At 52.4% G+C, this 11,332-nt stretch overlaps 1 long non-coding RNA gene across 3 annotated transcripts; it reads left to right on the top strand.

The window, feature by feature from the left end:
• The first annotated feature begins 1,188 nt into the window (after nt 1-1,188).
• Nucleotides 1,189-6,412, top strand: LOC142077636 (uncharacterized). 3 transcript variants are annotated; one of them, XR_012671945.1, is made up of 4 exons: nt 1,189-2,010; nt 4,070-4,133; nt 4,515-4,688; nt 5,739-6,412. It is a non-coding gene; the product is annotated as an uncharacterized LOC142077636 (long non-coding RNA). The 3 variants fall into 3 exon arrangements; XR_012671947.1 differs by having other exon boundaries at nt 4,067-4,133; XR_012671946.1 differs by lacking the exon at nt 5,739-6,412 and adding an exon at nt 4,793-5,143.
• Nucleotides 6,413-11,332: the final 4,920 nt, after the last annotated feature.

The raw sequence follows: 11,332 nt of genomic DNA, 5'->3' as shown, positions 1-11,332 counted from the left end.
GGGCATTGGGGGCTGCGGGGGAAAGCAGGAGGTGGGCAGGGTGCGTGGACCCTCCCCGGGGGGAGGGGCTCTGGTCCTGCTGGACCCCGAAGTGCGGGAGGCCGGCACGCACCAGGCCCAACTCAACGTCTGCGGTGGTCTCTGGGGGGAAGAGGTGGTCTCTGCTTTTCAGACCCCGCACGCCCTCTTCGAGTCCAGCTCTTGCTTGTCGACTGCTTCGAATAGTTATTAACTGATTAGTCGTACAAACTAATTGATATTTATACAATGTACAACTATGATATTTTATCCTAATAGTGGAGTTTTGACGGCGATTGGTTTACGACCTTGTCAAAAGCCCAGGCTGTTGCAAATAGCTGGAGCTTGTAAGGAGAAGGAGCTGAAATCAACGGTGCAGAGCTGGAGCTTCAATTAGCCAGAACCGTCGCAAGCAGGAGCTGGAACGAGATGGGGTGTCCGCTGTCTGGGGCATGCCTTAGCCAGAGGCAAAATTACCAGCAGCTGTAACGAGCGGGAGCTGCGATTCGCTGCAGTGTCTGTTTGCCGGAGCATCCGTCGGCCAGACTGCACTCCCAGCACGGCTGAAGAGCAGCCAGGCGCAGGCAGGGCTGTCCCCGGCAAGGCGCTCCGAGCGGCAGGGAGGCGAGTTGTCCTTCTGCCAGCGGGGAGCCCGGCCTCTTCCCTCGGGGATTAAATCCACGCCACGCGTGGATCCGCTCTCTTTGCGTGGAGGGTCTCTCCCGGTCCCGTTCCCGAGGGCTGAAGCGAGGTCCCCCGGGGGGGCAGGCGGCAGCACGAGGCGGCGGTGTCTCCCCGGTACCCGGCAAAGGGGAGCGAAACCGGCCGGCTGGAGCTCCCGGGGTGCACAGCCCGGCCCCGCACGGCAGAATCCTTCCCTGGGTTTTCACCGTTGGCTGGGTGCGACAAACAGGTTCATTTTGTGCCTCCTCTTTTCCCAGCGTCACCTTCTGCGTCACGTGAAGAAAATCCTGCGTGGTTGACGCCGCTTGCTGCTCAGGTAATGGCACGTGTGGGGCCGGGGGAGCCAGGAGAAACATTGGCGCGTCCAAGGACACTGCAGGTGCTCCACGTCAAACCCAGGGAAAAGGCAAATTTGCTGCCGGTGCAGAAAAGCTGATGAACAATTGCCGTGAACAGAGCGTGCCTACGTACCCTCGTTAGCGTAACTAACCCTGGGTAGTTACGAGTGTTTTCCTTTCAGGGAAAAGAATGAGCTTTCATCTACGAAAAATTAAGAGCTGCCTGTGTCCTTCTTTAAGTTCAAGTGTTTCTCTTTTGTTTGTTCATACTGATTTTATGGGCAGGTTGGAAATAGCCTTTTATTTTTATAGGCATAACTCAATTTGTAGTACTACGTGGTGTCAGGATAGTGAATTTTGGAGCACCCAGGTATCACTAGAAACGGAATGAATGAGACACGATGGAAACTGATATTTAAACTTGATTTTTACTTCATTTTTTTTTTCCTGAGAGTGTTGATGGCACGTTGTCCTGTGGCTCAATCCACGTTCTGTTCAGTGGAGTCTTCAGTCTAGGACTTTTAAGGAAAAAAGTTGGTCCTTCCAAAAAAGGGCTAGTCATTCATAGGCTCGAGGCATAGACTTGGAGAGCCGCTTAAGTACGTGATCAGAATTAAAGCCAAATGTCGCTTCGTGTTGCTGCTGTTGGCCTTCACTTTCGTTAATTTCCCCGCTGCTCCGTCATGGTTGGGAGCTCTGAATCATCTTTTTTTTCACTCCCTAACGCATTTTTCTCCCCAAGGAGAGGCTACGTTTAAAAGTTACTTAGTTTCCTCGCAAATGCATCGGTCGATAAAACGGAGTTATGATTATTAAAACCACACAAATGACACCGGTCTTACAGATCTGGACTATTTCTGAACACGTGTTCATCGCGTGCAGATGTCATCGGGATACGGATCATCTGCATTTCATGCTCTGACGAGACAATCTGCTGAGACAGGGACGAGCTCCAAAAGAAAAAAAAAAGGTACAACGTCAAGGTTTTGTTTTGTTGTTGGTTTTTGTGGGCTTTTTGTGTTTGTGTTATTTTTTGGTTTGTGGTTTTTTTTTTTTTTTAAAAGAGTGCGATGTTGACTGGTGGCAGCCTGCAGAGCTCTCTTGCTGCCTGACCTCTCCTTTTCTTCTCTGTCACTCCTCTTCCGTGGCTGTAATTTTCACTCGGGTAGTTTTAGAAGAGCGATTTAGTTCCTCGCCTGTGTAAATGTGCTGGTAATACCTGGAAGGTAAATGCTTGAACCGGTAGCGAATAACTTGGCTACAAGTAGAATTTCTTCTGAAGGAAGAACAACAACAGCAGGAAGCAAGTAGCAAGTTACCCCAAATTTGTGTGTGTCAAACACATCAAAGTTTTATTGCCAAACATTGTTTGGCAATGTGTTCCAAATGGCTCGTTTTGGTAAACATAAATTTTCAGGAAGTTCAGGGTTGTGTGTGGAAAAACGTGCCCCTCTGTCTAGGTGTCCTGCTACGTAAATAGCATCAGTCAGTAGCACATCCAGCGGCAGGGCTGCTGTTCCCTGCTCTCGATATTGCCGTAGTAGCGTTGTGATATTTCGACCTAAGAGGCGGGTTTAGGAATGGAAGGAGAATGCCTGCGTTCTGCAAGGGCTACGAATGCCGACCCTTTTCTCTGCCTGCTGCTTTCCTGTGCGTGAGATGAAACTGTATTTTTTTTCTCCCTTGTTCCCGGTAGAAATATTTCTGAAGCTGTCGCTGCTGTGGGTTTGCAACGTGCGTTACTGCGTTTTTGTAGAGTTCTAGTTACGGATCGTTTCTGCCGCGGCAAAGTGTCAAGATACGGTTTTCAGTTTAAAGCTTCAGAAGCTGCATTCGCTGAAATCGGCGTAGGTGAAGCTGGTTGTTGTGGTTTAACCCGGCAGGCAGCTAAACACCACGCAGCTGCTCGCTCGCTCCCCCTGCCCCCAAAGTGGGGTGGGGGAGAGAATCGGAAAAAAAAGTGAAGTTCGTGGGGTGAGGTAAAGACAGTTTAATGGGACAGAACAGGAGGGGGAAACAATCGTAACGATAAAAGAATATACAAAATAAGCGACGCACAATGCGATTGCTCACCGCCGGCCGACTGATGCCCAGCCGGTCCCCGAGCGGCAGTCGCCGCCGCCCGGCCAACTCCCCCAGCTTATGTACTGAGCGTGACGTCATATGGTATGGACTGTCCCTTTGGCCGGTTTGGGTCATCTGTCCTGGCTAAGGTCCCTCCCTGCTTCTCGCTGGCAGGGCTTGAGAAGCTGAAAAGTCCCCGACTAGCGTAGGCGCTACTTAGCCACAACTAAAACATCAGCGTGTTATCCACGTTTTTCTCGTCCTAAATCTAAAACACAGCGCTATACCAGTTACCAGGAAGAGAATTAACTCTATCCCAGCCGAAACCAGGACACTGGTCTTGCGCATGATCCCGCTGTGCTCGCAGGGGTGCTCAGTGGCTCCTCATCAAAACAGCGAGGTGTGTGTGGACGTCCGTAGGGTTGCGCTAGGGGTCTGGGGGCGTTATGTATTTTTGCTGTTGGAAGACGGAATAGAGCGTGTGCCTGTTAAATCTAACGATGGTCGAAGGTTGGCAGGGACCCTGAGCAGGTTTGGTGGCACAACTGCAGTTTTCAAAGATCTCGACCGTTTGGAGAAACGGCCTGGAAAAAAGGATTCCTCTTTTGCAGCGAGTTCGCGAGGACGGACGGGTTGCCGTACTCTTTAACAAAAATACTCAACTTGGGACGTATCGGGTGAGGAAATCGCGGCTCTACTTAGGCTTGAGAAAACGTACGTAGGTGTCTGTGCCTGTCACCTGCGCGTCTCTAGGCAAGCGAGTTCTAGCGAAACTAAAGCTGCCGATGAGCCAAAAGAAAAGGCACGGTTGTCTAAAACATGCATAAGCTCTAGTGGCCTGTCTCAACAACTGCACCAAAGATGATGCAAAATACTTTCTCCTCCACTCAGTTGTAGTCTTCACAGAAAAGGAAGCTTTGTGCTAAACGTGGTGTTTTTTTTTTTTTTTCCTTTCCTCTCAGCAGAATGTCAACTGCCGTGAAAGTACGAGACGGATGGAAAGGATCCATAGTGGTCTGCAAGTACAAGGTATGCCTGTGATATGTGTCTGCATTTTTCCTAAGGTGCTTGTAGTGTGGACTTTACAGTTAACACGAAGAATGTGGCAGCTCTCCTTCTATCTGATTTTTTAACATGAAATATTTTAACACAAATACTAAAAATAAAGGTCTGTTCTGGAGCGTGGTATGCCTATTCAAGGCTTGCTTTCCTTCGTCTATTTTCTCTTCCTGAAAGCAGAGTCTTCTGTTTCTGTGTGCTTGCTATTAAAGGGTGCTGTGAAAATAATGTTGGACTAGAAGAGGAAAGGAACCGTTTGTAAGAGTTCGGATGTTCGGGAGAAACAGGCTTTGTTTTCACGATAAAAGCTTTATGCTTTTTCAGTCAGTCAGTGTTTAAAATACCTTACAGGAGCACTGGAAAACCTTACTGAGATACTAGCATCTGTGCTAAAAGCAATCAAGGTCAAAGAAGAGGCGTGGACAACACGGGACAAATCGGCGTCGCTTCGGTGTGTTTTCCAGGCTTTCCCGAGAAGCGGTAGCAGCCTCGTAACTAGCGACAGAGAGTCCTGATGTGTTTTCGGTGAGTTACTGATTCTATAATGTCCTTTTTCCTAACCTGCAGCGCGTAATTTTGACTTCGGTTGGAAAGAGATTTTCCAGAATGGAAATCTTTTTCATTCAAAGGAGTTGCCTTTTACAAACTTCCCATCAGAATGGATCTTCAGAGATGACGTGCTTGGCAGTAGAAGTCATCCGCAAGGAGACTTTTCACTCTCTCTGGAAAAAAAAAAAGGAGTTAAGTCGATTTCCTTGCAAGGACCCAAGCGCAGCACATCTTCCAATAGTCGACGTATGGCTGATCTTTGGTTCTCGGGTGTAACGGTCGAGAGATCGTAAAGACGCGTTCCTCCGCACGCTTGGGTACAGCCAACAGCGTTAGCAAACCTGCCAGTCCTTTTTGGTAGCCTTATGTATTGCAGCACCGGGGATTTGATATTCCCCACCGCCTGCCCCGCCCCCCCCCCTCCCCCCCCCAAAAAAAAAGTATAAACCGTATGGGAGATCTCTTATCTCACTGATTTTTCTATCATAAATGAAATTTTAAAAAGAAAGTTAAAATTGTCTAATTTCCAAACTGACTTGCATTGTTTAAACTGCAACTGCTAAATAGCTGTAGCGTATAATTTATTAGGTGTGCTTAAGCAGTTGGGTAGTTGCTCTAAACGTTTAAAAAGAGAGGCAACGGAACGTTAGGGGCTTTTTTCCTGATCTTTTGGCAGAGTGCTCTGAAGCACTTTATTTCTGTCTCGCTTTCGACGGCGCGTTTCCCCGGCAGTTCGGTAGCATCGGTCTCGGCGCAGCTGGCCAGGCGTCCCTCCTAGTCATGTCACACACGCAAAACCCCTGGTCAAACGATAGCTGTGTAGCTTGGAGGTAGATAATTTAACGGTATGAATTCACAGCTACGCAATTTCAATTAACGCAAAAGGAAAATCAAATATTTTTATAGTACGAGTCTTCTCATTGTACGTATGTAAGCGTGCGCACGCCTTTTTAGCATAAAATGAATTGCTGAGATTTGTTCTTTCTTTTTCATTTTACTCTTCAAAGTTTTACGCTTCACTTTCAGCTTTATCGGCCAAGCGAGCGAGATGCGCAGCAGCAGCAGCAGCAGCGCAAGGGCTGGAGCTGCGGCGGTGGATCCGTGAGCGTAGATGCTGATTACGGCGCGCCCTTGTCCTGCAGCCTCACGGGGTTATCTCCCGGCAGCGGTGCTGTAAGGAAGGGACGAGGCGTTTTCCGACACCAGCGAGAGCGTTTACTTCTCTGCTAAGAACGTGTTCAGAATCGCGTCAATTAGTCTTCACGCTGATTTTAAGCGTTCGAATCGCTCGAGCTTTTAAAGGACGCGTTGTATTTCGAGCTGACCCGTTTGCCTGGCATCCTCCTTTAGCTCGACTGCTACCCTCTCCCTTGTCCTGACCGAATTCCTCTGCTGCCTTCGGTGCTGTTTTTTTAACGTGCTGAAATATCCGTTGGGATTTTTGTTTTTCAGATGCCTCGCTGTGAGCGTCCCGTGGTGCTCAGGAGAGACCCCCGGCCCAGGTTTGCCTGCCGGTCGTTGGGCGTGCTGAGGGTGAGGGGCCGGCTGGCAGCCTGCGGGACGGGGGCTGGGGGGGGCTGCAAGCGTTTGGCGGGGCCGCCCCTCCTTTATCTTTCTAGCAGAGCCCCCCTTTTTGGCGGGGGTGCGTGCGTACATACGTACACGGCATTATTAAAGTAACGAGCTGCCGGTTGGGGCCATTTCCCTCGTTTTGTGTCTTTTTGGGGGGGGTGAATAAAAAGGGGGGGTTGGGGGGCCTGGAGGGGTGATGATGTCATTTGGGGCACCCCAGCATCACCACGGGGGTGATGATGCCGTGGAGGAGCAGGTGAGTGGGGAATGGGGGGTCATGGGGGTCCATGTCCCCCCCTCCCCCCCCCCCCCAAAGGGGGTCACAGCCCAAATTGCCTGAAAATTCATGGGGGGGGGTTTCAAAAATTTTTAAAAACTGTAAATATATCTGTGAGGCCTCGAAATAGAAAAAAATCTCTCCTTGTTACATATATTGAAAAATAATATTAATTTATACGTAGAAAAGGATTTCAAAATAAGAACCTATATCTGCCCTGTTATATAAAGGATTTTAGAGTATAAAAAAATTCGAAAGATGTATATGGGGTTTTAAAATACAAAAATAACTCACGTCTCTATAAATTAAAAAATAAAGAACTTCCAAATGCAAAAAGGATGATACATTTTATACATGAAGGAATTTAAAATAGAAAAAGGTCTGAATAGATACCGCTATCTACACTTACTACGTGTTACATAGAGAGTCTACATAGACATTATATGTAATCTAAGAGATTATGTACAAGTGTAAATAGACATCTAAGTCTAAAATCTAAGTCTATAAAGATATAGGTGTAAATATATGTAAGTGTAAATAGAGAAGTCTATAAAGACATTTAAGTGTTCAAAATATGTAAGTCAACAGATCCATAGTCTGAGCAGGTAGTATATATAATAAGTGGGAAACAGGGGGATATAAGTGAAACATAAATATATTCACTAAATATATATAGAGAGATATGTGTAAATACATTAAGTGTAAATGTCTATGATAATAAGGTTTTTAAAATGCAAAGAAACCCTGTTTATAGAAAGGATTTTAAAACTCGACACACACACACACCCCCCCCCGCCCCGAAACACCCCTCTATTGAAGATATAAAAGCGCTTTCAAAAGCTGCCTCTTCCCTGTTCTCCTTTTCCACCTTTTCCCATCCTGATTGGGGGCCAGTTCCCCCAACAGGGACTTTCCCCTGCAGGGCTGCGCACGCAGAGCGGGACCTGCCGCCATGGCCTAAAAATACCACAAAACCCCTAATTCGGGGCCTGCAAGGGGTGGGGAAAAAAAAGCCCGCAATTTTGGGGGAAAAATACCCAACTTGGAGCTCCCGGGAAAGCCAAATCCGCCTGGATTTGGGCAGCCGGAAAGCAAAAAAAACCCATTTTCACGCACAAAACGAAAAAGCAAAAACCACCAATTTTTGTTGTGAAAAAGCGTTGAAAAACCTCCAAATGGTGGAATGTTTTGGAAAAGGAAAAAACCCCAATTTTGATATTATGGAAAGGCAAAAAACGCCCCGATTTGGGGAAGATTTGGGGTGAAACACCAGCCACTTGAGGGGCATCGCTCGTGGTTATCCAGCGAGGGTCAGTCATCGGGAACGGATTATCTGTTGCGGGTTATCCCAGGCGAGTTTTCTGCTGTGGGTGGTCCCGGGTGGACCCCCTGGCGTAGGTCACCCCCACGCATGTGCCCCCCCGCCGCTCCCGGTGTCCGCCCCGCCTTTCCCGTGCGAGGTTTTTCCCCCCGTGCGAGGTTTTCCCCGTGACGCGCCCCCCGTATCCCCTGCCCTCCTACCTCGTGCCCGCACTGCCCCCCTCTCTCCTCTCCCTCCTCCCACCCCCCGTGTTCCGCACTGCCTCCCCGTAACCCCTCTGCCCCGGACCCCTGGGGTGCTGCCTGCCCCGCCAACCTGCCCGTTGCCCCCCGCCCAAACTCTGGCACCCCCCTCCCGCTCCCCCGCCCCCCACTCCCACCCCGCTCTCCCTCCTCCTGCGTTTTGGGTTTGTGCTGCAAACGGCGTCGGTGACGCGGGGCTGCGTGAGTTCCCGCTGCGCAGCGCTTGCACCGCGCCGGGGGCTGTGCTGCTCCTCGCCCCGCCCTGCCGGCGAGCGGGCTGGGGGTGCGCGAGGGCCTGGGAGGGGGCACCGCTGGGAGAGCTGACCCCGGCGGACCCAGGGGGTGTTCCAGACCCTGTGACGTCAGGAAATAAAACTCGGGGGGCGGTTGGCGGGGGGGCCGCTGCTGGGCTGCGGCTGGCTGGGCATCCGTCGGTTGGCGGTGAGCCATTGTTTTCATTTGTACCGCTTGTCTGTCTGGGGTTTTTCTCTCTGTTGTTTGGGGGTTTTTTCCCCCCTTTTCCTTTCAAGTGGAGTTTTTTCACTTTTGCCCTTCCAGTTCTCTCCCTCCTCCCACTGAGGGGGGAGCGAGTGAGCGGTTGTGTGGTGCTGAGTTGCCAGCTGGGATTAAACCACGGCACAAGGTGAGTTGCAAGCCCTGCTGGCTAAACGCTTTAGGCTCTCCGTGTTATTCCTGCCATCTTGCCATCCTTGTTCTTTCCTGCTGCTTTCAAGTGCCTTGTGCTCCAGCAGCAGGCTGGGAAGGAGGGTTGTGGCAGGAGCTGCAGCACCCTGTGACTCCTTCTCAGGCTGCTAGCTTCGCCCTTTGTATGGGCTGCCGAGGTCGTCGGCTCCGCAGGGGCCACAGGCAGCCCGCAGAGCTTGAGGCCAAGCCATTCCTTTCCCCTCTGCGCAGCAGCGGTTCTGCCGCTGCTACAGGCAGCCGCTTGCTCGAGGGCGAGGGGCTGGGGTGACGACAGGCTGCTGCACGCTTCAGTCGAACTGAGACGCCGTTCTCTGGGGAGCCGGTGCAAGGAGAGCTCAGGTACGTTCTGTACTGCCGATGGCTCTTCACAAGGGAAGCGTGCTCTGGTTTTAGCAGAAAAAGGTGTCGGTCACAGGCAGCCACCTATCACTGTGCACAGCTCAGCTATTTGGCAGGGGTCTTGCTTGTTCGAGTAGAGGCGTATTCCTCGCCTTGCAGTCTCGATGGCAAAACAATCGGGGGTTCAAGCTACAAAAGCACAGAGCAAGGATGGAACCTGCCGGGCTCTACGGTCAACTGCTGAGGACGCCTAATACACCAGCAGGCCTCTTGGCTTTCCCTGCCTCCTTTCTAATTCCTTTGCACGCTGGAGGGCAGGGTGGTAAGTGACGTCGTGCAGTGTCTCTCCTCCAAGTGGCAAGCCCTGCGTGTGTGCAGGATGAGGAGAGCAGAGTGCTGATAGCACAGAGGCGAGGAAAGGTGCAAACACCGCAATACAGCCCCAGGACCACCAGCGTATCGCTCGTTTGCAGGTCAGCCACTGGCACCGGGTCTGCTCAGAAGCGCGGTTTCCTGATGGACATAGCTGCCCCTCCCCTGCTCTCAGGGTGTCACCCGTGTGGCCTTATTTTTTTTAAATCTCTCTCCAGCATCTGTTGAGTCGCCGCTGTCACTCCCATAATCCCGATGCCACCTGCCGACCGAGACAGCGATCCCTGGGGCTTCCTCCGGGTTAGAAAGAAACCTGTTCCACAGGTTCCCCGTGCTGCTTCTCCTCCCCGGGGAATGGGCTGGGGGGCACGGGCAGAAACAACCACGGGACTTGTAAAGCGGCCAAAGGGAAAGGACTGAAATGCTGGAGCCACCGGGTGCTTTTTGGTACAGAGGCGATGAAGATTAGTGCCCGGGCCGCGAGTGGGAAAAGGGCAGGGAAATCGAAGCCCAGTACCGCCAGTAAGCAGTTACCGTCTTTCGATGGTACGAACTGGGCGGAGAGAAGGGGAAAGGGCCGGTGAGGCGACGGTGGCACCCGGCGGGCGGAATTGGGTACTGCAGCTCTTGAGGCGCGCATGCGCAGTGGCGCGCCTTTCTTTGCTCGCTGCTGCCACCGAGCGACCAGAATTCGGTACTGCAGCTCTTGAGCCGCGCATGCGCGGTGGGGCGCTCTCCTTTGCTCGCTGCTGCCACCGAGCGACCAAAATTGGGTACTGCAGCTCTTGAGGCGCGCATGCGCAGTGGCGCGCCTTTCTTTGCTCGCTGCTGCCACCGAGCGACCAAAGCTGGGTACTGCAACTCTTGAGGCGCGCATGCGCAGTGGCGCGCCTTTCTTTGCTCGCTGCTGCCACCGACCGACCAGAATTCGGTACTGCAGCTCTTGAGGCGCGCATGCGCGTTGGCGCGCCTTTCTTTGCTCGCTGCTGCCACCGAGCGACCAAAGCTGGGTACTGCAGCTCTTGAGCCGCGCATGCGCAGTGGCGCGCCTTTCTTTGCTCGCTGCTGCCACCGAGCGACCAGAATTCGGTACTGCAGCTCTTGAGGCGCGCATGCGCAGTGGCGCGCGTTTCTTTGCTCGCTGCTGCCACCGAGCGACCAAAGCTGGGTACTGCAACTCTTGAGGCGCGCATGCGCAGTGGCGCGCCTTTCTTTGCTCGCTGCTGCCACCGAGCGACCAAAGCTGGGTACTGCAGCCCTTGAGCCGCGCATGCGCGGTGGCGCGCCTTTCTTTGCTCGCTGCTGTCACCCTGTGACCAAAACTGGGTACTGCAGCTCTTGAGCCGCGCATGCGCAGTGGCGCGCCCTTCTTTGCTCGCTGCTGCCACCGAGCGACCAGAATTCGGTACTGCAGCTCTTGAGGCGCGCATGCGCGGTGGCGCGCCTTTCTTTGCTCGCTGCTGCCACCGAGCGACCAAAGCTGGGTACTGCAGCTCTTGAGCCGCGCATGCGTGGTGGCGCGCCTTTCTTTGCTCGCTGCTGCCACCGAGCGACAAGAATTCGGTACTGCAGCTCTTGAGGCGCGCATGCGCAGTGGCGCGCCTTTCTTTGCTCGCTGCTGCCACCGAGCGACCAAAGCTGGGTACTGCAGCTCTTGAGCCGCGCATGCGTGGTGGCGCGCCTTTCTTTGCTCGCTGCTGTCACCCTGTGACCAAAACTGGGTACTGCAGCTCTTGAGGCGCGCATGCGCAGTGGCGCGCCTTTCTTTGCTCGCTGCTGCCACCGAGCGACC

Source organism: Calonectris borealis, unplaced genomic scaffold (assembly GCF_964195595.1).
Source record: "Calonectris borealis unplaced genomic scaffold, bCalBor7.hap1.2 HAP1_SCAFFOLD_352, whole genome shotgun sequence".
NCBI lineage: Eukaryota > Metazoa > Chordata > Aves > Procellariiformes > Procellariidae > Calonectris > Calonectris borealis.
This window is presented reverse-complemented; position numbering and strand designations above follow the sequence as displayed.